Raw genomic sequence first — 27,389 nt, forward strand, 5'->3', positions numbered from 1 at the left:
CATGATCCACCCACACCATTATCCCTTGAACCACCCACACCACTATCCCATGAACCACCCACACCACTATCCCATGAACCACCCACACCACTATCCCTTGAACCACCCACACCACTATCCCATGAACCACCCACACCACTATCCCATGAACCACCCACACCACTATCCCTTGAACCACCCACACCACTATCCCATGAACCACCCACACCACTATCCCATGAACTACCCACACCACTATCCCATGAACCACCCACTTCACTATCCCATGAACCACCCACACCACTATCCCATGAACCACCCACACCACTATCCCATGAACCACCCACACCACTATCCCATGAACCACCCACACCACTATCCCATGAACCACCCACACCACTATCCCTTGAACCACCCACACCACTATCCCTTGAACCACCCACACCACTATCTCATGAACTACCCACACCACTATCCCATGAACCACCCACACCACTATCCCATGAACTACCCACACCACTATCTCATGAACTACCCACACCACTATCCCATGAACCACCCACACCACTATCCCATGAACCACCCACACCACTATCCCATGAACCACCCACACCACTATCCCATGAACCACCCACACCACTATCCCATGAACCACCCACACCACTATCCCATGAACCACCCACACCACTATCTCATGAACCACCCACACCACTATCCCATGAACCACCCACACCACTATCTCATGAACCACCCACACCACTATCTCATGAACCACCCACACCACTATCCCATGAACTACCCACACCACTATCTCATGAACTACCCACACCACTATCCCATGAACCACCCACACCACTATCCCATGAACCACCCACACCACTATCCCATGAACCACCCACACCACTATCCCATAAACCACCCACACCACTATCCCATAAACCACCCACACCACTATCCCATGAACCACCCACTTCACTATCCCTCGAACCTGGAGAGAAAGGATAGCAACACGGCCACTCAGACGATAAACATATTTCTCACATCAATCACTCCATAGTGGCAAGAGTGCCGAGAGTGCCAACCTTAAACTTAGAGTGCCTCTTGTATCAGAGTAAATGTTTTAACCTCAATTCTTTGTTTGTTTGGCAGACTGTTCATAAATAATGACGAGACTTACGTCCAGCTATTGTTGCAACTATTGTTACTTATTTTGTGTTTAATTGGGTTAAGTTGCAATTTACTTATTACGGTATATTATTGTTGATGGTTGACCTTACTGACAAGCTGATGAGTAGGACACTTGTGTGACACTAGTGGCGCCCGTGTGCGACACTAGCGGTGCACACGTGTGCGACACTAGCGGCGCACACGTGTGCGACACTAGCGTTGCACACGTGTGCGACACTAGCGTTGCACACGTGTGTGACACTAGCGTTGCACACGTGTGTGACACTAGCGTTGCACACGTGTGTGACACTAGCGTTGCACACGTGTGTGACACTAGCGTTGCACACGTGACACTAGCGTTGCACACGTGTGTGACACTAGCGTTGCACACGTGTGTGACACTAGCGTTGCACACGTGTGTGACACTAGCGTTGCACACGTGTGTGACACTAGCGTTGCACACGTGACACTAGCGTTGCACACGTGACACTAGCGTTGCACACGTGACACTAGCGTTGCACACGTGACACTAGCGTTGCACACGTGACACTAGCGTTGCACACGTGTGTGACACTAGCGTTGCACACGTGTGTGACACTAGCGTTGCACACGTGTGTGACACTAGCGTTGCACACGTGTGTGACACTAGCGTTGCACACGTGTGTGACACTAGCGTTGCACACGTGTGTGACACTAGCGTTGCACACGTGTGTGACACTAGCGTTGCACACGTGTGTGACACTAGCGTTGCACACGTGTGTGACACTAGCGTTGCACACGTGTGTGACACTAGCGTTGCACACGTGTGTGACACTAGCGTTGCACACGTGTGTGACACTAGCGTTGCACACGTGTGTGACACTAGCGTTGCACACGTGTGTGACACTAGCGTTGCACACGTGTGTGACACTAGCGTTGCACACGTGTGTGACACTAGCGTTGCACACGTGTGTGACACTAGCGTTGCACACGTGTGACACTAGTGTTGCACATGTGTGACACTAGTGTTGCACATGTGTGACACTAGTGTTGCACATGTGTGACACTAGTGTTGCACATGTGTGACACTAGTGTTGCACTGTCTAACCTTGCTGTCCATTGTGCCATCCCTCCCCCCCCCTCTCTCCCTTTAAGATTCTCATCCTTCTCTCCCTCCCTTCTTTCCCTTTGTTGCTGCCCCTCTCTCATTATCTCCCAGCTTCTCTCTTACCTTTTCTGCCTATCTCGCTCCTTTCTTGCCCTCTCCCTTCCTCCCTGCTTCTCTCCCTCAATTTCATTCCCCTCCCTCACCCCCTCTCCCTTCCCCCTCCCTCTCAGCGCTACCAATACCTGTAATCCCATCTGTGTGTGTGTATGGTCACCGCCAGAATTGCGCTGGTATAAAGAGCTCACGTGACGGGGGATTGGGAGGGGCGTCTGTCTGGGATGAGAGGGATTAGCCCATCGGTGTCAGATTACCCGCCAGAGGGATAATCCCTAATCCCAGGGTCAAATCCCGATCAGGAGTAACTGAACTGGAGTGGTTGGTCACTTGTGAGATGGGGAGAGTGAGAGAGGGAGAGGGAGAGAGAGAGAGAGAGAGAGAGAGAGAGAGTAGGAAGGGATGGAGAGGTAGGCGGAGATAAAGAAGAAATTGAGATATGGACACATATTGAAAAGGAAAGAACTCTGTGTGTGTGTGTGTGTGTGTGTGTGTGTGTGTGTGTGTGTGTGTGTGTGTGTGTGCGTGCTAACCTATTTGTGGTTGCAGGAGTAGAGTGATAGCTCCTGGTCCAGCCTCTTCGCTAGTCGTGTGTGTGTGTGTGTGTGTGTGTGTGTGTGTGTGTGTGTGTGTGTGTGTGAATATTATCACAATAAAAACTAAGCGCTAAACCCACAATGGTCATACAGCCTTGAGTAATAAAGAGAAAATATAAATAAAGTCGGCGTAATAAAGTTGTCGATGACAAGAAGTCAGAGTTGTATTAAATAAATTGAAATTCATCTATGATATGTTTAGTTGAATTAGGCTACAATAAATTATGGTAATTTAGGTGAGGTTTCTAAGTTAGGTTTTCTGCAGAGATAACAAAAAATTTACTTCATTTTCACTGAAAAAAAAAATGTATTTCTTAATTCATAAAATAAAATTTTAGAAAAGTTTTAAGGCAGTTTGTCCTAACTGACCAATTCGACTTTTTAGGCAAGACTCATACACACATGTATGTATGTTTATACACACACGTATGTATGTACACACGTGTATGTACACACATTATCTCTACGTCCACAGCAGGACTCGAACCTGCAAACTCTATTAGAGTTCACAGTACTTTATCCAGGGGCCAGGTGCTGTGACTCGACCCCTGCAACCACAAATAGGTGAGTACAACGCCATACCTCAGATAAGTATGGGCGCCTAGCTGAAGCTAGACAAAGTTGCCCCATACCCCGGGGCACCAGTCTCGTTCTCTTATTTCATCATATCCTGCTACATGCAGTGAACAACGAAAAAGATTTGAAATGCTTAATAATTCTCAAACAGGTGAAATTATTTACCAACATTATCTCTACGTATAAGTGTCCGGGGCCCAAGACTGTTCAACAGCCTCCCACCAGCCATAAGGGGCATTACCAGTAGACCCGTGGTTGTCTTCAAGAGGGAGCTGGACAGATACCTGAAGTCGGTACCGGATCAGCCGGGCTGTGGTTCAAACGTGGACTGCGTGCGGCCAGCAATAACAGCCTTGTTAATCAGGCCCTGATCCACCGGAAGGCCTGGTCGTGGACCAGGCCGAGGGGGCGTTGTTCCCCGGGAATACCCTCCAGGTAGGTAGACGTATGTATGTGTAACGTCATGATGTCTGGCCATCGTTGGCCCCCGGGAGATATGGATACAAGCTGGTGACTGATACTCGCGAAGACTGTAGGTAAGGGTGAGGGCTGTAGGTGAGGGGTGAGGGCTGTAGGTGACGGGTGAAGGCTGTAGGTGAGGAGTGAGGTGTGATTGGTGAGGGGTTACCTGGAGGTTATTCCGGGGATCAACGCCCCCGCGGCCCGGTCCATGACCAGGCCTCCCGATGGATCAGGGCCTGATCAACTAGGCTGTTACTGCTGGCCGCACGCAGTCCAACGTACGAGCCACAGCCCGGCTGATCCGGCACTGACTTTAGGTATCTGCCCAGCTCTCTCTTGAAGGCAGCCAGGGGTTTATTGGCAATTCCCCTAATGCTTGATGGGAGGCTGTTGAACAGTTTTGGGCCCCGGACACTTATGGTGCTTTCTCTTAGTGTACCAATGGCGCCCCTACTTTTTATTGGGGGCATTTTGCATCGCCTGCCCAGTCTTTTACTTTCGTAGGGAGTGATTTCTGTGTGCAGATTTGGGACCATTCCTTCCAAGATTTTCCAAGTGTAGATTATGATATATCTCTCCCTCCTGCGTTCCAACGAGTACAAGTCAAGTGCTTCCAAGCGTTCCCAGTAGTTAAGGTGCTTGACAGAACTTATACGTGCAGTAAAGGATCTCTGTACACTCTCTAGATCTGCGATTTCACCTGCTTTGAATGGAGATGTTAATGTACAGCAGTATTCCAGCCTAGAGAGAACAAGTGATTTGAAAAGGATCATCATGGGCTTGGCATCTCTCGTTTTGAAAGTTCTCCTTATCCATCCTATCATTTTCTTTGCACGTGCGATCGTGGCACTGTTGTGATCCTTGAAAGTGAGATCTTCAGACATTACTACTCCCAGGTCCCTTACATTATTTTTCCGCTCTATTGTATGGCCGGAGTCAGTAGTATACTCTGTTCTAGTTATTATCTCCTCCAGTTTTCCATAACGGAGTAGTTGGAATTTGTCCTCATTGAACATCATATTGTTTACCGTTGCCCACTGGAAAACTTTGTTTATATCTTCTTGGAGGTTAACCGCGTCCTCAGCAGATGACAGCCTCATGCAGATCCTAGTATCATCCGCAAAGGATGATACGGTGCTGTGGTGAGGGGTGTGGGTGAGGGGTGAGGGCTGTATGTGAGGGGTGAGGGGTGTGGGTGAGGAGTGAGACCTGGGGGTACCTCATCTCTCTTATGTAAATATTTGAATGCAGTCTATTGCAAAGATGTATAATAATAATAATAATAATAATAATAATAATAATAATAATAAATAATAATAATAATAATAATCTTTATTTCTACAAGTACATGTACAAGGTATACAGACCATAGCTGACATCAATGACATGCTACTATATAGAAACCGCTTGTTATGCAGAGCATTTCGGGAAAAATTAGGTCAGTTTTGTCCCAGGATGCGACCCACACCAGTCGACTAACTACCAGGTACCCATTTTATACTGATGGGTGAACAAGTACAGCAGGAGTCTTATGGAAACACGTCCTGATGCTATCCAACAGTACCAGGGATTCGAACCCCGGACCTTAGTGTGTGAGCTGAGTGCGCTCCTTCCTTCCTTCCTTCCTCCCTTCCTCCCTCCCTCCCTCCCTTCCTCCCTCCCTCCATCCCTCCCTCCCTAAAACCATCTCTCCTTCCCTCCCCCTCTCCCTCCCTCCCCCTCCCCCTCCCCCTCCCCCTCCCCCTCCCCCTCTCATCGGAGGATACCTGATCAGCGTTCAAACTACCCTTCACATTATTAGCACAATTACCCGTGCACTTAGCACCTGCCACTTGCCAGCCCTGGCAGGCTGCTCTCACTCCTGACTGACGAACTGTCTAATATTAATCATAACGCAATGCTTCCATCATATTATGAATTGCCAACCACGGAGCCAGACCCTGCTCAACAACCAGGCCAGCTAAGGTCGAGATTGATGTGGCTGGGCCAGGGAGATTGAGTCTTCGGAGTCTGGCAGTGTGTTAGGTCCTTGACGTGGGGGGTTTGGGGGTAGGGGAGGTTCTGGTATTAATAACACTGCAGGGTGGGTCGAGGAGGGAGGGGGGGGGTTAGATTAGTGGATGGGTGTCAGTGGGAGGAAAATGAGAGAGAGTGAGGGAATTGGAAGGATAGCAGATGGAAAGTGAGATGTGAAAAGGTGTAGGAGGGAGAGAAGAATGGAATAGGAGGGAAAAAAATTTCTGGATAGTCGTGGTTGACAGGCAACAGAGAGTTTGCATAAATGGAGAGAAATCAGAGTGAGGAAGAGTCACAAGTGGTGTTCCACAGTGGTCAGTACAGTACTGGGTCCTTTGTTCATTATATGTATATATATATATATATATATATATATATATATATATATATATATATATATATATATATATATATATCCATGAGGAAGTGGAACAGAATTCTTCCTCCGTAAGCCATGCGTGTCGTAAGAGGCGACTAAAATGCCGGGAGCAAGGGGCTAGTAACCCCTTCTCCTGTATATATTAATAAATGTAAAAGGAGAAACTTTCGTTTTTCCTTTTGGGCCACCCCGCCTCGGTGGGATACGGCCGGTGTGTTGAAAGATTTATATATATATATATATATATATATATATATATATATATATATATATATATATATATATATATATATAACGACAGATGAGGGATTAAATAGCGACTTAAGCAAGCATGGCGTTGACATTAAAACAGGTCGTCAGATTAACTCTGATGAGGTCACAAACCGCTACAGGAAGCTCTGGACAGGTTGATGCAGTGGTCGGAGAAGTGACAGATGCAGTTGAAAAATTAACGTAGATAAATGTAAGGCTCTAAGCCTGGAAACAGAATAACTATGACACTTATAAACTTAATAATGTAGATCTCAGTCATTCTGAATGTGAAAAAGATTTAGGAGTTCTGGTTAGCATTAATCTAAGCCCAAGGCAACAGTGCATAAATGTTCGCAAAAAAAGCTAAGAGAAGTCTTGGCTTTATATCAAAAAGTAAAAGTAACAGAAAGCTTTAGGTTATACTTCAGCTTTCTATAACCTTGGTAAGGACTCATTCAGATTATGCCACCACAGTTTTGATCTCCATATTACAGGATGGACATAAATGGGACGGAATAAACACAGAGAAGGATGACGAAGATGATCCCATATACTACAAATCTTTCCTACGGGGACAGATTGTGGGTCTTGAATCTGCACTTGCTAGGAGAGCCTAGAATTAGGGAAAGATATGACTGGCGTTTACAAACAGAAGGCAGGAATAAATAAGGGGGATGTAAATAACGTTCTGATAATATCTAACCAAGACAGGACTCGCAGCAATGGGTTCAAGTTACAAAATTTAGATTTAGGATGGGTAAAAGCGCTGGTTTAGTAATAGAGTTGTGGGTGAGTGGAATAAAGTCGCCAGTAGAGTCGTTGAAGCGGAAACCTTGAGAAGTTTTAAGACTAGGTTAGACAAGAACTGTACATGACTGAGTGTGGGTGTTTGTTAGTTGGACTTGCCTAGCATGGGCCAGTAGGCCTGCTGCAGTGCTCATTTCTTATATTGTTGTGCTCTTATGTGTGTGTGTGTGTGTGTGTGTGTGTGTGTGTGTGTGTGTGTGTGTGTGTGTGTGTGTGTGTGTGTGTGTGTGTGTGTGTGTGTGTGTGAGAGAGAGAGAGAGAGAAAAAAAAAAAAAGAGAGAAAGAGAGAAAAAGAGAGAAAAAGAGAGAGAGAAAAAGAGAGAGAAAAAGAGAGAGAGAAAAAGAGAGAGAAAAAGAGAGAAAGAGAAAGAGAGAAAGAGAAAGAGAGAAAGAGAAAGAGAGAAAGAGAAAGAGAGAAAGAGAAAGAGAGAAAGAGAGATTTTTACATTTCATTTACAAACTAACAATTTTAACATACTTCAGCTCACTGGATCTGTGTTCCAGTTTCCTGAACCGAGTCTGAATACCTTCCACAACCCCCCACAGGCGCTGTATAGTCCTTACGGGTTTAACGCTCCCCATAATTATAATAATGATTCAGCTTATTTAAAACATCTCTCTCAATGTCATTTTTATTATTATTATTATTATTTATTATTATTATTGCCTTCCATATTTACTCTCCTGTACGATTGTTTCTCCCTCCTTCTACCCGACTGCTTCATTAAATCTCATCATCCCAGCCTCTCTACCTACCTCTCTCACTGTTCTTTCTCTTTATCTTCCCCCCCCTCTCTTTCTCCCTGTCCCTCTCTCCCTACCTCTCTCCTCTATACCTCTTTCTCCCTATCTCTGTCTTCCTGTTTCTCTCTTTCACCTTGTCTGTTACTCCATGCGTCTCAGCCTGCTCCCTCTCAGCCTGTCTTAGCAGAGATGCAGCATCCTGCCCAACAGCGGCGTGGGCATCAATTACACGGTGCCCGAGCGGCCAAAATGGCATCTCCCATGTTTATATCTAATTATTTTATGGTTATAATGTTAAAGGGATAATCCTGGACCATTCGTCTTGCCTAGTTGTTGTGTCTGACGAACCAGTGGACGAGGAAGGAGGAGGGATCGAAGGGAAGGTGGGGGGAAGAGGAGATATGGGAAGGGCAATGATGGGGAGGTGCAAGGGGGGAGAGAGGAAAGGGAGTAATAAGAGAGAATAAATGATAAGGATGTTGGGAAACGAAGGGGAAGGAGGAGGAGAATAAAGGGGAAGGGGGAGAAAATGAGGTAGAGGGATCCGAGGGTGGAAGGAGTGGAAGGGAGAGGAATAGAAATTAAAGAAAGGGTGAGAGAGACGCGGGAGGAAGATGAGAGGGAGAGTTGAAAGTGTAGCGAGGTGTGGGGGAAAACAGGAAGATAGAGAAGTGAAAAGAAGGAAGCGAGAAGGGAGTAAGGTGAGTGCGGAAGGTGGGAAGAAAGGAGGGAGAGGGGTGAAAAGGGAAGAGAAAAACTGGAAGAAAAGACAGAGGAAGAGCCGGAGGAGAGACAGCAAGCAGTGGACAATAGCGCAAAAAAGAACAGGAAGCAGATAAAAAAAAAAAAAAACATAGCAAGAACAAAAGAAAAGAGCAGCTCAAGAAAAGAGGAGAACGTAGATGAAGTACAATAATGGGGAAAAAAATTTAAGGTACCAGAAAGAGGGAATAACTAATGGGAGTTAATATGCAAATAGGGAGACAGTGAGGAAGAGGAAGAAGGAAGAGTACAGAGACAAATAAGGAAATGAAAAGGTACATGAAATTAGGAAGTAGAAAACGGGGTGAAGCAAGTACTGATAACATAAACCTGATGTATTTCCAGGGATTCTCTAAAACTGTATCCCCTTGTTGCATAACCCCAGCCTCCTCTACCACAACGCACGCAACAGGAATACGTGTTTGTTACCTGTAGTCGCTTCTGGTCACCCCCCTCCCGCTGCCCGGTCCCAGACCAGGCCTCCTGGTTGCTGGTCTGATCGATCAGGCTGTTAGTGCTCGCCACCCGCAGTCCAATGCCAGCACCACAGCCCGGCTGATAAGGAATTGATTTGAGGAATTTATCGAGTTCCCTCTTGAAAGCCAGGGGCCTGTTGGTAATTAGTTTTATATATGGAAGGTGTTGAGTCGTGGCTCCTTTACACGTACTGAATTCTCTCAGTGTACTCATCGGTTCCCTGTTTTTCACTGGAGGTATCTCGCGCCGTGTGTCAGTAATTATTTCCGTGTGCAGGTTAGGAACCAGTCCCTTCAGAATCATCCAGGTGTAGATTATGATGTCACTTAGTAACACTTGAGCAGTGTTGAGAATTTGAAGCCGATAAGATAGACCGCTCGAAAATTATATCGGAAAACCTTGGAGGAAGCTAGAGGAAGACAAGAGCACTACGTAACACTGTACCGGCTCTGGTATCAAGTTAGTGGAAGACAAGAGCACTACGTAACACTGTACCGGCTCTGGTATCAAGTTAGTGGAAGACAAGAGCACTACGTAACACTGTACCGGCTCTGGTATCAAGTTAGTGGAAGACAAGAGCACTACGTAACACTGTACCGGCTCTGGTATCAAGTTAGTGGAAGACAAGAGCACTACGTAACACTGTACCGGCTCTGGTATCAAGTTAGTGGAAGACAAGAGCACTACGTAACACTGTACCGGCTCTGGTATCAAGTTAGTGGAAGACAAGAGCACTACGTAACACTGTACCGGCTCTGGTATCAAGTTAGTGGAAGACAAGAGCACTACGTAACACTGTACCGGCTCTGGTATCAAGTTAGTGGAAGACAAGAGCACTACGTAACACTGTACCGGCTCTGGTATCAAGTCGTACACTATTTAAAGGTTCACTAAACTCATCAAAATTAATGCGTATTTTCAATATTTTTAATTTTCGTTTTGCGCTTCTCTATTTAAAATTCTCTATACTCCTCTAAAATATATCAGGGTAGTAGTAGTAGTAACAGTAGTAACAGTAGTAATAGCAGCAGCAGTAGTAGCAGCAGCAGCAGTAATAGTAGCAGCAGTAGTAGTAGTAGTAGCAGTAGTAGCAGTAGTAGCAGCAGCAGCAGCAGCAGTAGCAGTACTAATAATAGTCTCAAAGAGACGAAGCTGCAAAAGGTGACTCAACCCCCCTAACAACCCGCCAGGGTGATACAACTCGGCAATGAGAATTGATCAGTTTTGACCTGAGCAAGCAGAACGTAGCTCCAATCTCAAGGATCAGAAACATTTCCCCAGCATTAAAGGTAACCCCCATCCTTCCCTTGAGGGGAAACTCTTAACGTATGATCGACCTCCTGACCTTATTTTTTACCTTGTATCATAAATACACGAAAATAAAGATAAAAACAAAGGTGATACTGGAGAAGTTAAAAGGTATCTGTGTCTGGGGAAAGGTAAGGTCACATCTGTACCAAGTAACTACACTGATTTATTGTGAGGTCAAGCCCAGGTCATGACCTCAAGTGTGAGGATCTGACGATTGTGACCTCTCAGCGAAGAGGGAAAGAGGGAGGGGGAAGAGGAGGAGGGGGTGGAGAGAATGGAGGGGTGGAGAGGGTGGAGGGGTGATCACTACCATTAATAACTATCACCAGCAATAGCTACCACCACCAACTACTACTAACTACTACCACTTGAATAATATCTAATACTAACAACATCCTCAACATCAACACAGTTCAACATCACTACCGTCTTCACTTCGGCCAGTGACAACAACCAATAATAACAATCACCTGAAACTACTAACAACCACCCTAGGTGCTAACAACCACCCTAGGTGCTAACAACCAACAAATTGACACCCTCGATACTAGCAACCATTATTCACTAAAAATCATCCCAACCTGAAACCTACCTCGAATCACTAACAGTTACTAACGTCCTCCACTAATCAGTAACAACCACTTTAACTACTCATAAATACAAATAGCAGTTACCATAAATAGCCACCACTAACAAATAACCACTATAATCAACATTACAGACTACCACCAACACAACGTAAGGGAGGACCACTGCATCAGTCATACTGGCCCACAATAGGCAGGTCCTTCTCAAACCCAAACCCACTTAACCATAATCAACGTTGAAAGTCACAGTAACAAATAAAAACCACTAACTATCCCTGACACCCATTAATACCAGCAAAAGCAATAACCACCACTAAAAATAAAACTAACAACGACCCTCAACTAATAAACCACCACTATCATCGCTAACACCCATCCTTTATAACCAACAACAACCATCACCATCCACCACTATCATCCACCACCACCATCAAGACTTGCTCGATCACTATTCCACTCCAGAGAGCATTCAGAGACGAGCCAATCAGAGTGTAGACTGCAGTAATTACCTAAGTAATTATCTAAGTAATTCCTGTCGTCTCGCTGCCGAGGATAGTTAGAAAGGTCGTTTGCTCAGCGGCTCGTGCTGAGGCGATTACCATAATTGGTCAAACTTCTCAGATGGAGCCAGAGAATGGCTGGTGAAGCGACCTTCCTGGCTTAAGATTACAGTGTGGGGGGGGGAGCAGTGTGTAATTTTCAGATATACTTATATGTATATGCTGAAACACACAGCATATGTGTATGCTGAAACACAGTACATGTATACCTGGAGAGGGTTTCAGGGGTCAACGCCCCCGCGGCCCGGTCTGTGACCAGGCCTCATGGTGGATCAGGGCTTGATCAACCAGGCTGTTACTGTTGGCCGCACGCAAACCGACATACGAACCACAGCCCGGCTGGTCAGGTACTGACTTTAGGTACCTGTCCAGCATATGTATATTCTAAAACACACAACACATGTAGTATATGTATATGCTGAAACACAACACGTACGTGTGTATGCTGAAACAACGCGTACACGTGTATGCTCACACTCACACGTGCATCCACTCACCATTACGAAAAAAAAAGTCCTAGCCATTGCCCATGGCATACAAATAAAAAAATATGGAGCAAAATATACGTACAGCAGAGATATCCCCAGACACAGCACTCACAAAAGTGAAATTAACAGAAACAGTATCAAATGTAATATTCCTATAAGGGTATCACGTAATAAAGAAAGAACGAGTATAAAGACTGTGGCGAGACTACGGGTTTCGGCGACTATACTGTCCTGATGCTTGAAGTCCTAGGAATGAGTAAACAGTACTGAAGGGAACTAGTACGTACAGAGAATGTATCAGGAGGTAGAGGAGAAATAAATACCTAAAATAAAAGAGACGGCACAATTGAAAAGAGTCTGCAGTTTACCAACAGATGCAGATTGGCAAAGTTAGAAAGCCACAGAACGTGGGAAAAAAATCGAAAACCGGTGACTGCAGGAACATGAAGAGTTGCCAGGAACTCGTATTCCAAGATGAGAAGAAAAGCTGAGAGATAGTGCGATAACAAGAGCAGCATTAAAACCCAAGTCTGCTACACCACCTCACCAGAAGGAAGACAGAGTGAAGACAGTGGTAAGATTCAGCAAAGAGTACTTATAGTGACTTAGTGAGCACTTTGACCGCCTAAGTTAATACACTGTTCCAGTGATCAAACAGTGGAACACCTAGAAAACAGTGGAGAAAACAAACAAACACACACACACACACACACACACACACACACACACACACACACACACACACACACACACACACACACACACACACACACACACACACAAGCCGGGAGAACAAGAGGCCATAAATTTAAGCTACGTAATTAGTAACGAAGAAGAAATATTTGAAAATATTACTTCACAAATAGTTGGCAGCGGCGGAGGGAAGAAACACTGTCTTAAAACCACTGGAAATTTTTATATTAAAACACTTGGGATAAATTTATAGTGGAAGACCGAACATCACGAGCATAAACTCTGCTGTTGTGACCACAGATAAATAAATGGAAATAGATCACTGAACACACACACACACACACACACACACACTCTCGATGAGGCTCTAGGAACACTGAAATAGTGGACCTGGTAGCGACCAGCGAATTGGAGGGACCAGGAGCTGTGACTCAATCCCTGCAACCACTAATAGGTGAGTACACACACACATGAACGTGCAAGCACCATTGAGATGTATAATTTACATAGCATTAAAAGCGTGTAGATACTTAGCGGGTATCACAGTAAAGGTGCAAACATTGCTAAGTTGCAGCCATCAATACTAAATTGCAGAGAAGGAAAAAAGTTGCTAGATACAGCAGCGAGTGTGGCTCTCGTGATCAAGTTACCGACACTTTAAGACAACTTAACCATAATATAAATAATACATTTGTCATCGTCCGGACTATCAAGAATTACTTAGATCCAAGCGAGGATAAATTTTCACCACAGTCGTCAGTAGCAGCAACGCCGACACCTACTGTGGTAGAAGTGAAGGTGTTAGTGGCCGTGGTGTCAGCAGCTGTGGCGTCAGTGACGGTGGTGTCAGCAGCTGTGGCGTCAGTGACGGTGGTTTTAGCAGCTGTGGCGTCAGTGACGGTGGTGTCAGCAGCTGCGGCGTCAGTGACGGTGGTGTCAGCAGGAGAGGGACCCGTGTAGCACACTCCAAGCCATATACAAAATTCGTTAAGGTAAAATAGAAAACTCTCTTTTCATGAAATGGGAAAGCTCCATCGTAGTTAAGGAAGCAAGGGTAGATGCTGGGTTCTCAGGCAACACCGCTCGAAGCTCACACCTCGATAATTTAACCAACGAGGTTAGGTAAGATTCATCAGGACACAGGACAAGTGTTTCCCGACACGGAGTTTTGTCTTATAATGACCTGCCACTGCAGCTTGTGGTCATCTGACCGGATCATTCCGCTGCTTTACCGGTCAACCCTTTTAAAAATTATGGTGATAAGGCTTCCAGTAAATTATGGTGTTAAGGCTTCCAGTAAAACACAAGATAGTCACTGAAGCGATTATCTTGTGAATAAAGAATAGTGCCTCAACTGAAGGGTATTTAGCAAGAATGGGAGAGCCAGGTCTTCGTCAACGGAACGAAGAAAATAAGGGCAGATACTGTCGCTTCAGACAATACTCAGAAGCACTGACAGAGTACACAAACATTGGCTCTTTACCTGGCATGTTAAGAGATCATGCTCAGAACAGTGGTAATAATATAGAATGAATTTTAAACAGTGGTAATAATGTAGAATGAATTCTAAACAGTGGAAAAAATGTAGAATGACAAACAATGACACTGTGTAAGTGGATTGCACACTGAAGTTTAAAGCAAGGTCTTATATAGGTATTTTACCTCCATGTATCAAAAGTTAATATTGTTAATAAGAAACAATATGCAGTTTATGGTATGTTATTGGGAAGATGTTTCGTCCACCAGAAACTATCACTGTCTTCTAGAACTGTTAAAGTCACTGGTTGGGCGAAACGTCTTCTTAATGACATGCCATAAACCGTATTTTGTGTCTTATCAACATAACTGTCGGTATATTATATCACTGATATACAAAAGTTTAGAGGCGAGACCCAGTGCTAGAGCTCGTCCACCTGGAACTCAGAGGCAAATAGGTAATTACACACACACACATGCAGCAATGGAAGCAGATCCCTGAAACAGAATAATCATCAAGTGCAATAACAATGGTAGTCCTGTTCCACTGTTTGGCTAACTATTGCAACTATGCAAATTACAGGAAATGTTGGGCTGTTAGCACGGCTGATGAACTCGTTGCGAGGCAGTGGTGAGCAGCAGCAGCAGCAGCAGCAGCAGCAGCCCGCTACACTTAACAGTTAGAAGGAACCATGACTCAGGACACTAAGCTTGACGCAAAGATTAAGGCTGAATTTCGTCGTCGACTGTCTGATCAATCAAGCTGCTTCTACCAGAGGCCCGCAGACTTATAAACAGCCGGCAGTAGCAGCCTGGTTGATCAGGCCCTCATGCACCGCGAGGCCTGGTCATGGACCGGGCCGCGGGGACGTTTACCCCTGGAACACCCCCAGGTATACTCCAGGTATAACCTGACCTGACACTTGTTGCATGTAGACAACTAGTTTCTTCTCGAAAAAATTACATTTGCTGCCTAATATTTCCTATACTGGTACTAGGTTGAAGAGTCGTGGACCACGCATGTTGATATGGTGAGTGCTCCCAAATTGTGCCTTTGAAATTTGTGTTTTTCACTAAGGTTTATTCTACGTTTTCTTTCATGTCTATAGTGAGTTATGACAGTACAGAGAATGAGAAGCTGACACTCGAGTATTTCTCCCTACTAGCGAGTATCTCTCAGCCCTTCCATGTATTAAACTTAAAACTTAGTTTATAAACTCTGTCTCTTCCTCTATTTCCTTATTCCATCACTCCTACTCCATCCTGTGTAATGGAATATGACAGTGAAACAGCATACTGTGTAATGGAATATGACAGTGAAACAGCATACTGTGTAATGGAATATGACAGTGAAACAGCATACTGTGTAATGGAATATGACAGTGAAACACCATACTGTGTAATGGAATATGACAGTGAAACAGCATACTGTGTAATGGAATATGACAGTGAAACAGCATACTGTGTAATGGAATATGACAGTGAAACAGCATACTGTGTAATGGAATATGACAGTGAAACAGCATACTGTGTAATGGAATATGACAGTGAAACAGCATACTGTGTAATGGAATATGACAGTGAAACAGCATACTGTGTAATGGAATATGACAGTGAAACAGCATACTGTGTAATGGAATATGACAGTGAAACAGCATACTGTGTAATGGAATATGACAGGGAAACAGCATTCTGTGTAATGGAATATGACAGGGAAACAGCATACTGTGTAATGGAATATGACAGGGAAACAGCATTCTGTGTAATGGAATATGACAGGGAAACAGCATACTGTGTAATGGAATATGACAGGGAAACAGCATACTGTGTAATGGAATATGACAGGGAAACAGCATACTGTGTAATGGAATATGACAGGGAAACAACATACTGTGTAATGGAATATGACAGGGAAACAGCATACTGTGTAATGGAATATGACAGGGAAACAGCATACTGTGTAATGGAATATGACAGGGAAACAGCATACTGTGTAATGGAATATGACAGTGAAACAGTATCAGCTTTTGTTCCCACTATATAACCATCATGTTGAGTAGTGCAGCAGCACACTTCTGATGTATCCAGTTTACCTACATAAAAAATTCTGTGTAACAGACAGTGAGGGAGGAGCAAGAGAGGGTGAACCAGCTCCCTGGACCTGAAAAAGACACCCACTGCATATCCCTGCCATCGTTAATAAGGTTATTTTGACAGCCAAGGAATAAATATTCTTTCCTCCCTCGCCTGTCATTAATATCAGACCAGGGGAGCCGCCATCATGCTGTACCATTACCACCTAGGTGTTAAACCTCAATGGAGGATGGGAGGGAGGGACTTACAGGGGTTGTGGTGGGAAATTAAGGTGCTCTGAGCAGCTGTGGGGATGGTGGGGGTGGATGTGGGTGGTGTGGAGGTGGATAAGGATGGTAGGGTGGATATAGGTTTTGGGCAGGATATGGGTAATGTCAAGTTGGATGTGGGTAGTGTTGAGGTAAATGTGGGTAGTATGGAGGTGAATATGGGTAGTGTGGAGGTAAATGTGGGTAGTGTGGAGGTGGATGGGACAGAGGTGGGCGTGGGAGGGAGGTCACTATGGCTACTGAAGCATCTCATGCGACTAACAACGCTCAAGTGTCATGAAGCAGTCAACCTCCAGTGTTCATTAAGAGTTATTTTTGTTCAGGAAAATTGACGGTGATGCTAGTCATATGACGACCCCCCCTCCCCTCCCCTCCCCCCCCTCTCCCGCCCCTCAACTTCCCCCACCTCCTCCGCTCAACCTCCCCCTACCCCCGCCTCTCACCATCCCCTCACCTCGGCGGCTCAACCTCCCCCACCCCCGCCCCTCAACCTCCCCCTAGCGGAGCTTGTGGTCACCTCACCGAGGTTCGTCCTAGGCCTACCCGGTCATAATTTTTGGCTAGTTTAGATTAAGTTACATTAGGTGAGGGTTAGGTCAGGTCGTACTTGCTTGGGTAAAGTTATATCTGAGGAGGTTAGATAAGGTTTCCTTGTGTCAGGTTCTGAACTGGCTTCACTACAGCCACAGTTTCAACCCGTTCAACTTCACCATCACATTATCTTTACTAAGTTGTGGCTGCTGTGTCTTGCTTCTTATGTAATTATATGTTTCGTTTCGCGTTTAATTTTTATATTATTTATCATGTATACTGTCTAGAGATCAGAGGATCGAGTCCTCCAGGGAGGATCGAATCCTGCAAGGACACTCATATCCTCCAGCCCTTCACGCTGTTTAAGTTACATATTAAGTTACTTGTTTACTTAAGTTGTTTATTAAATCACTTAAGTTTCTAGTTAATGTGGTTTTCCTCAAACGAATATCACCACCACAACAACAACAACAACAACACCACAACAACAACAACAGCAACACCACCACCACCACAACAACAACACCACCACCACCATCATAACAGCAGCAACACCACCACCACCATAACAGCAGCAGCACCACCACCACAACAACACCACCACCACCACAACACCACCACCACCACCACAACACCACCACCACCACAACACCACCACAACACCATAACAACAACAGCAGCACAACCACCACCATAACAGCAACACCACCACCATCATAACAGCAACACCACCACCATCATAACAGCAACACCACCACCACCACAACAACAGCAACAATAGCACCATCACCACAACAACATCAACAGCAACTCAGAACTCTGTTCTGTTGACTGGTATTTTAACAGCATATCTAGGTCAGAGTTCACTCTAAAACGAATAATGTTATTGTGACTATTACCTAACTTGTCACCACTCCAACATGAGAGAAATGAGGTTCATCTCGGTCATGAGGACCTAAGTCCAGAATTTTATGTTGGGGCAACTATCCTCAAGAAGATAACACATGTTATCTTCTTGCTTCTTATCAGGGAGTCTTCTGAACAAGTTTTGGTGATCTGAGGTTCCAGACGATTGCACTGTTATGTGATATTTATTATCAATTTAATTTGGTGAAAGAAGGCACCATCACCACCCCAGCACCATCACCACCACCCCAACACCATCACCACCACCCCAACACCATCACCACCACCCCAACACCGTCACCACCACCCCAACACCGTCACCACCACCCCAACACCGTCACCACCACCCCAACACCGTCACCACTTCAGCACCATCACAACCCTGGCACCATCACCACCTCAGCACCATCATCACTCCAGCACCATCACCATTCCAGCACCATCACCACTCCAGCACCATCACCACTCCAGCACCATCACCACTCCAGCACCATCACCACTCCAGCACCATCACCACTCCAGCACCATCACCACCCCAGCATCAGCACCCCAGCACCATTACCACTCCAGCATCACCACCCCAGCATCACCACCCTAGCACCATCATCACTCCAGCATTATCACACTAGCACCATCACCACTCCAGCATCACCACCCCAGCATCACCACCCTAGCACCATCATCACCCCATCACCACCACCCCAGCACCATCACCACCACCCCCGCACCAGCACCACCACCCCAGCACCATCACCACCACCCCAGCACCATCACCACCACTCCAGCACCATCACCACCACTCCAGCACCATCACCACCACTCCAGCACCACTCCAGCACCATCACCACTCCAGCACCATCACCACCTCAACACCATCACCACCCCAGCATCAGCACCCCAGCACCATTACCACTCCAGCATTATCACACTAGCACCATCACCACTCCAGCATCACCACCCCAGCATCACCACCCTAGCACCATCATCACCCCATCACCACCACCCCAGCACCATCACCACCACCCCAGCACCATCACCACCACCCCAGCACCATCACCACCACTCCAGCACCATCACCACCACTCCAGCACCATCACCACCACTCCAGCACCATCACCACCACTCCAGCACCAGCACCATCACCACCACTCCAGCACCAGCACCATCACCACCACTCCAGCACCAGCACCATCACCACCACTCCAGCACCAGCACCATCACCACCACTCCAGCACCATCACCACCTCAACACCACCACCTCAACACCATCACCACCCCAGCACCATCACCACCCCAGCACCATCACCACTCCAGCATCACCACCCCAGCAACACCACCCCAGCAACACCACCCCAGCACCATCACCCCCAGCATCACCACCCCAGCATCACCACCCCAACATCACCACCCTAGCACCATCACCACCCCAGCATCACCACCCCAGCAACACCACCCCAGCAACACCACCCCAGCCCCCACCTGTCAACACCACCCCAGCCTCCACACCACCCCAGCCTCCACACCACCCCCAGCCTCCACACCACCCCAGCATCATCATCAGCACCCCCATCACCATCACCCCCACCATCATCACCCCCAGCATCACCACCCCAGCATCACCACCCCAACATCACCACACTAGCACTATCACCACCCCAGCATCACCCCAACATCACCACAGCACCATCACCACCCCAGCATCACCCCAGCACCATCACCACCCCAGCATCACCACCCCAGCATCACCCCAGCACCATCACCACCCCAGGAGGGGCAGGCAAGACATCTCTTTTGATTAAGTTTCAATCCTTTCGATGAGGAGCGCATTTTTAAATTGTTACAATTATTCACGGACCAGTGGACCAGGCGTGCTAGACCAGTGGACCAGGCATATCGGATCGGTGGACCAGGCGTGTCGGGAGGGGGATGGCAGGGGAAGCGGATGTTTGAAGGCAGGAGGGGGCGCTGGAGGTGATGGTAAGGGACAACGAAGTGATAAAAACAGGGGGGTGTATCTGAAGGTAGGAAAGGAGTGATGGGGAAAGGGGGATGAGGTGTTTATGGGGGTAGGAGTAGTTTATGGGGTAGGAGTAGTTTATGGGGAGTAGTAGTTTATGGAGGAGAGGTTTATGGGGGAGGAGGAATTTATGGGTGAGGAGTTTATGAGGGGAAGGGGAGTTTTTGGGGGGAGGAGGAGTTTATGGGGAGAGGAGTTTTTGGGGGAGGAGGAGTTTTTGGGGAGAGGAGTTTATGGGGAGAGGAGTTTTTGGGGAAGAGGAGTATCTGTGAGAGAGGGTAATGGGAGGGGACGACGAGATAGAATGAGGGTGGAGGACTGTGAATAGGGGATAGTTGGTGGAGGTACTCGTAGTAGGGAAAGAAAGGGGGAGACAGGCAAGAGGTGAAGGAAGGGCATGAGATAACGAGAAAAGATAACGAAAACGAGAAAAGAGCAGAGAAAATGGGAATTGGGAAACTGAAGAGAGGGGGGGAGAGGGTAAAAAGCGGGGGGAGACAGATGAGACATGACAAAATAAGGGAGAGGGAGCCGTGACACTTCAATAAAATTGATTAAATTTCTCGTTGTGCGAGATTACGAACGTGTGAGATAATATATACAGTGTGACTACTGTCTCACCAAGACTGGAAATTGTGAATGCAACCAGACAACGTCAATAATTAAACTACACACATGTAAATAAAGACATTGGTTATTGATTTAGGAGAGAGAGAGAGAGAGAGAGAGAGAGAGAGAGAGAGAGAGAATTCTTGGGAGTGCAACAAGGTCCAGACAGAAGAGGACTTGAAAGACCACACTGAGGCTATCTGTTGAGAAGAACTGTCAACTCCTATCTAGATTAAAGACTATCACTAGCGTGCTTTAAGCTTATGAGTCAAGGATAGAAAAGCAGGAAAGAGAGAGAGACAGTGTGTTCAGGGCTGTCAACACCCACAATCACCGTCAAGATGACAATGAATACAATGTGATTGTGACTATAAGCTGGCCAGCGCTCGGATCAACTCTTGTGTGTGTGTGTGTTGAAGTCCTGTGCTGTATCTTATACTGCAAGGGGTGACCAGCATCCACATTATACAGCAAGTCTGGCTCTGATGTTCTTATTTATGTACCAGAAAGTCGGAGGATTAATTCCTCTTGCAGAGTGAGTTCTCGGCTAGCAGAACCCCCGATCAAATCTCATTTGTATCACCTCCTATTTTAGGTCGAATGGGTTTCAGTCTTAGTTATAAATATCACGCTGTTTGCGTGAACAAGTTGTCTGTCCTTTCAACTCATTGTTCAAGAAGAATATTTGTGTCTAGTAACCAGATTGTATGAAGAGTTAGCATCTTTATTTGTAGATGTTTCGCCAACCAGTGGCTTTATCAATACAATACATAGACATAATGTGAAGACTGAAGCACAGGCATGAAGCTCTGACTGTGCTTCAGTTTCATCAAGACTGAATGACTGATTATCTCATCTTTTGTATATTATTCTTTATTCTTTACATTATCTCCTTGTATTGTTTTGATAAAGCCACTGGATGGCGAAACGTCTACAAATAAAGATACCCAGATGTTGCACATGTGTCTTATCTTGTCGGCATTATATATCATTCAACCCAACTGTTCTTTCCTTCAAAGATTTTGGTGAGATATTTGTAGATGTGTCGCTCACAACCCGCTTGCAGACAGTAATGAAACAGCAGAATAGAAGGGTGGCATATCTCGCCTCTTATCATTCCATCCACTGTCCTCGCCGTCCCTCCCATCCCTATCCCTCGTTATTGAATCCTTTTCCTTCTGTTCTTATTTATTATATCTTCATCGGCGGCTGTTTGAGGTGGGTGGTACTCGCCAGGGGAGAACTGTATTATTAGGTGGGAGATGCCCAAATTGTGGGTGACAGTGGAAACAGGTTCTTGAAATAGTGTCTCTCAGCCCACATCCAGGACTGAATGACTGTACCTCAGGACAATGACTGTACCTCAGGACTGAATGACTGTACCCCAGGACTGAATGACTGTACCTCAGGACTGAATGACTGTACTCCAGGACTGAATGACTGTACTCCAGGACTGAATGACTGTACTCCAGGACTGAATGACTGTACTCCAGGACTGAATGACTGTACTCCAGGACTGAATGACCGTACCCCAGGACTGAATGACCGTACCCCAGGACTGAATGACTGTACCTCAGGACTGAATGACTGTACTCCAGGACTGAATGACTGTACTCCAGGACTGAATGACTGTACTCCAGGACTGAATGACTGTACCTCAGGACTGAATGACTGTACCTCAGGACTGAATGACTGTACCCCAGGACTGAATGACTGTACCCCAGGACTGAATGACTGTACCCCAGGACTGAATGACTGTACCCCAGGACTGAATGACTGTACTCCAGGACTGAATGACTGTACTCCAGGACTGAATGACTGTACTCCAGGACTGAATGACTGTACTCCAGGACTGAATGACCGTACCCCAGGACTGAATGACCGTACCCCAGGACTGAATGACCGTACTCCAGGACTGAATGACTGTACTCCAGGACTGAATGACTGTACTCCAGGACTGAATGACTGTACTCCAGGACTGAATGACTGTACTCCAGGACTGAATGACTGTACTCCAGGACTGAATGACTGTACTCCAGGACTGAATGACTGTACTCCAGGACTGAATGACTGTACTCCAGGACTGAATGACCGTACCCCAGGACTGAATGACCGTACCCCAGGACTGAATGACCGTACCCCAGGACTGAATGACCGTACCCCAGGACTGAATGACCGTACCCCAGGACTGAATGACCGTACCACAGGACTGAATGACCGTACCCCAGGACTGAATGACCGTACCCCAGGACTGAATGACCGTACCCCAGGACTGAGTGACAGTAACCAGGACTGAGTGACAGCACCCAGCACTGAGTGACAGCACCCAGCACTGAGTGACAGCACCCAGGACTGAGTGACAGCACCCAGCACTGAGTGACAGCACCCAGCACTGAGTGACAGTACCCAGGACTGAGTGACAGTACCCAGGACTGAGTGACAGTACCCAGGACTGAGTGACAGTACCCAGGACTGAGTGACAGTACCCAGGACTGAGTGACCGCACTCCAGTCACCTGTAGTCCAATGTATCAACACTGGAAGTCAAGACATTCTGGACCTCAAGCAAAAATTATTGACAGCAGGATTTCTCTAAGAATGTGGTTTCTGGAGCCTTGGTCCACCAAAAGGCCTGGTTGGGACCGGGCCGCGGGGGCGTTGACCCTCGAGAACATCCTTGGTTAGGCCTCATTTAGATTATGCTGCTCAGTTCTTGTCACCGTATTACAGAATGGATATAAATGCTCTGGAAAACGTACAAAGGAGGATGACAAAGATGATGCCGTGTATCAGAAATCTTCCCTATGAGGATAGACTGAAGGCTCTGAATCTGCTCTCTCTCGAAAGGCGTAGAATTAGGGGGGATATGATCGAGGTGTATAAATGGAAAACAGGAATAAATAAAGGGGATGTAAATAGTGTGCTGAAAATTTCCAGCCAAGACAGGACTCGCAGCAATGGTTTCAAGTTGGAAAAATTCAGATTCAGGAAGGATATAGAAAAGTACTGGTTTGGTAATAGAGTTGTGGATGAATGGAACAAACTCCCGAGTACAGTTATTGAGGCTAAAACGTTGTGTAGTTTTAAAAATAGGTTAGATAAATACATGAGTGGGTGTGGGTGGGTGTGAGTTGGACCTGACTAGCTTGTGCTGCTGGGTCTGGTACAGTGTTCCATCCTTGAGTGGGGATGACCAGACTGGGTGGGTCATTGGGATAATCCGGGGGGTGGGTCATTGGTCTAATCCGGGGGGGGGACATGGACCTGCTCCGCATGGGTCAGTAGGCAGTGTTCCTTCTTTCTTATGTTCTTTTGTGTTATATCAGTACGATGGATATAATTCAGTGAGGGTACGCATGGCTAGTGGTGGTGATTGTGTTGGATATGCTGGTGGTGGTGGTGGTGGTAGGAATGATGGTGGTAAGAGTGGTAGAAGAGGTGGTGATAGTGATGGTTGGGATGGTGGTGGTAGGGGTGTTGGTGGTAGGGGTGATGGTGGTAGGGGTGATGGTGGTAGGGGTGATGGTGGTAGGGGTGGTGGTGGTAGGGGTGGTGATGGTAGGGGTGGTGATGGTAGGGGTGGTAGGGATTAAGTAAGTTTATTCTGGTACAGATTCACACAAATACAGTTATACAAATTATCATACATAGTAACATATGTCTAAATTACCCTCCAAAATAACCCGAAAACTGACTTATTCCCTGAGGTCCTGTAATATCTTATTATTTAAGATGAGAAGCCAAAACATCGAAGTAACTCAACTGTGTGAAAATATGTTAAAAATGACAGGGATGGTAATGCTGGGGGTTGTGATGGTGGAGGGTGGTAATGGTGGGGAGGTTGTGATGGTGGAGGGTGGTAATGGTGGAGAGGGGTTGTGATGGTGGTGGGTGGTAATGGTGGGGGTTGTGATGGTGGTGGGTGGTAATGGTGGGGAGGTTGTGATGGTGGAGGGTGGTAATGGTGGAGAGGGGTTGTGATGGTGGAGGGTGGTAATGGTGGAGAGGGGTTGTGATGGTGGTGGGTGGTAATGGTGGAGAGGGGTTGTGATGGTGGTGGGTGGTAATGGTGGGGGTTGTGATGGTGGTGGGTGGTAATGGTGGATAGGGGTTGTGATGGTGGTGGGTGGTAATGGTGGAGAGGGGTTGTGATGGTGGAGGGTGGTAATGGTGGAGAGGGGTTGTGATGGTGGTGGGTGGTAATGGTGGGGGTTGTGATGGTGGTGGGTGGTAATGGTGGTGGTTGTGATGGTGGTGGGTTGTGATGGTGGGGGTTGTGATGGTGGTGGGTGGTAATGGTGGGGGTTGTGATGGTGGTGGGTGGTAAAGTGGGGGTTGTGATGGTGGTGGGTGGTAATGGTGGGGGTTGTGATGGTGGTGGGTGGTAATGGTGGGGGTTGTGATGGTGGTGGGTGGTAATGGTGGGGGTTGTGATGGTGGTGGGTGGTAATGGTGGGGGTTGTGATGGTGGTGGGTGGTAATGGTGGGGGTTGTGATGGTGGTGGGTGGTAATGGTGGGGGTTGTGATGGTGGTGGGTGGTAATGGTGGGGGTTGTGTTGGTGGTGGGTGTTAATGGTGGGGGTTGTGATGGTGGTGGGTGGTAATGGTGGGGGTTGTGATGGTGGTGGGTGGTAATGGTGGGGGTTGTGATGGACATGGGTGGTAATGGTGGGGGTTGTGATGGTGGTGGGTGGTAATGGTGGAGGGTGGTAACGGTGGGGGTTGTGACGGTGGAGGGTGGTAATGGTGGGGGTTGTGATGGTGGTGGGTGGTAAAGTGGGGGTTGTGATGGTGGTGGGTGGTAATGGTGGGGGTTGTGATGGTGGTGGGTGGTAATGGTGGGGTTTGTGATGGTGATGGGTGGTAATGGTGGGGGTTGTGATGGTGGTGGGTGGTAATGGTGGGGGTTGTGATGGTGGTGGGTGGTAATGGTGGAGGGTGGTAATGGTGAGGGGTGGTAATGGTGGGGAGGTTGTGATGGTGGAGGGTGGTAATGGTGGGGGTTGTGATGGTGGAGGGTGGTAATGGTGGGGTTGTGGTGGTGGAGGGTGGTAATGGTGGGGGTTTGTGATGGTGGAGGGTGGTTATGGTGGGGGGTTGTGACGGTGGAGGGTGGTAACGGTGGGGGTTGTGACGGTGGAGGGTGGTAATGGTGAGGGGTTTGTGATGGTGGAGGGTGGTAATGGTGGGGAGGTTGTGATGGTGGAGGGTGGTAATGGTGGGGGGTTGTGATGGTGGAGGGTGGTAATGGTGGGGGGTTGTGATGGTGGAGGGTGGTAATGGTGGAGAGGTTGTGATGGTGGAGGGTGGTAATGGTGGAGAGGTTGTGATGGTGGAGGGTGGCAATGGTGGGGGGTTGTGATGGTGGAGGGTGGTAATGGTGGAGAGGTTGTGATGGTGGAGGGTGGTAATGGTGGAGAGGTTGTGATGGTGGAGGGTGGTAATGGTGGGGGTTGTGATGGAGGGTGGTAATGGTGGGGGGTTGTGATGGTGGAGGGTGGTAATGGTGGGGGGTTGTGATGGTGGAGGGTGGTAATGGTGGGGGGGGTTGTGATGGTGGAGGGTGGTAATGGTGGAGAGGTTGTGATGGTGGAGGGTGGTAATGGTGGAGAGGTTGTGATGGTGGAGGGTGGTAATGGTGGAGAGGTTGTGATGGTGGGGGGTGGTAATGGTGGAGGGTGGTAATGGTGGGGGGTTGTGATGGTGGAGGGTGGTAATGGTGGGGGGTTTGTGATGGTGGTGGGTGGTAATGGTGGGGTTTTGTGATGGTGGTGAGTGGTAATGGTGGGGGTTGGTAATTGTGGGGGGTTGTGACGGTGGAGGGTGGTAATGGTGGGGGGTTGTGACGGTGGAGGGTGGTAATGGTGAGGGGTTTGTGATGGTGGAAATGGTGGGGGGTGGTAATGGTGGGGGGTGGTAATGGTGGGGGTTGTGATGGTGGAGGGTGGTAATGGTGGGGGTTGTGATGGTGGAGGGTGGTAATGGTGGGGAGGTTGTGATGGTGGAGGGTGGTAATGGTGGGGGGGTTGTGATGGAGGGTGGTAATGGTGGGGGGGTTGTGATGGAGGGTGGTAACGGTGGGGGGTTGTGATGGTGGAGGGTGGTAATTGTGGAGAGGTTGTGATGGAGGGTGGTAATGGTGGAGAGGTTGTGATGGTGGAGGGTGGTAATGGTGGGGGGTTGTGATGGTGGAGGGTGGTAATGGTGGGGGGGTTGTGATGGTGGAGGGTGGTAATGGTAGAGGGTTTGTGATGGTGGTGGGTGGTAATGGTGGGAGGGTTGTGAAGGTTGTGTATGTGTGTCTTCCACAAACACTGCCACATATGACACTCACAATTCTGCATGACACGACTCTTCTGTCACTTCTGTTCTCTGTCGTGTTGTCGTTTCAGTGATTTATGGCCCACCGTCACTGATGCTGCTGCTGCTG

This window comes from Cherax quadricarinatus, chromosome 51, assembly GCF_038502225.1.
Source record: "Cherax quadricarinatus isolate ZL_2023a chromosome 51, ASM3850222v1, whole genome shotgun sequence".
NCBI classification, from domain to species: domain Eukaryota; kingdom Metazoa; phylum Arthropoda; class Malacostraca; order Decapoda; family Parastacidae; genus Cherax; species Cherax quadricarinatus.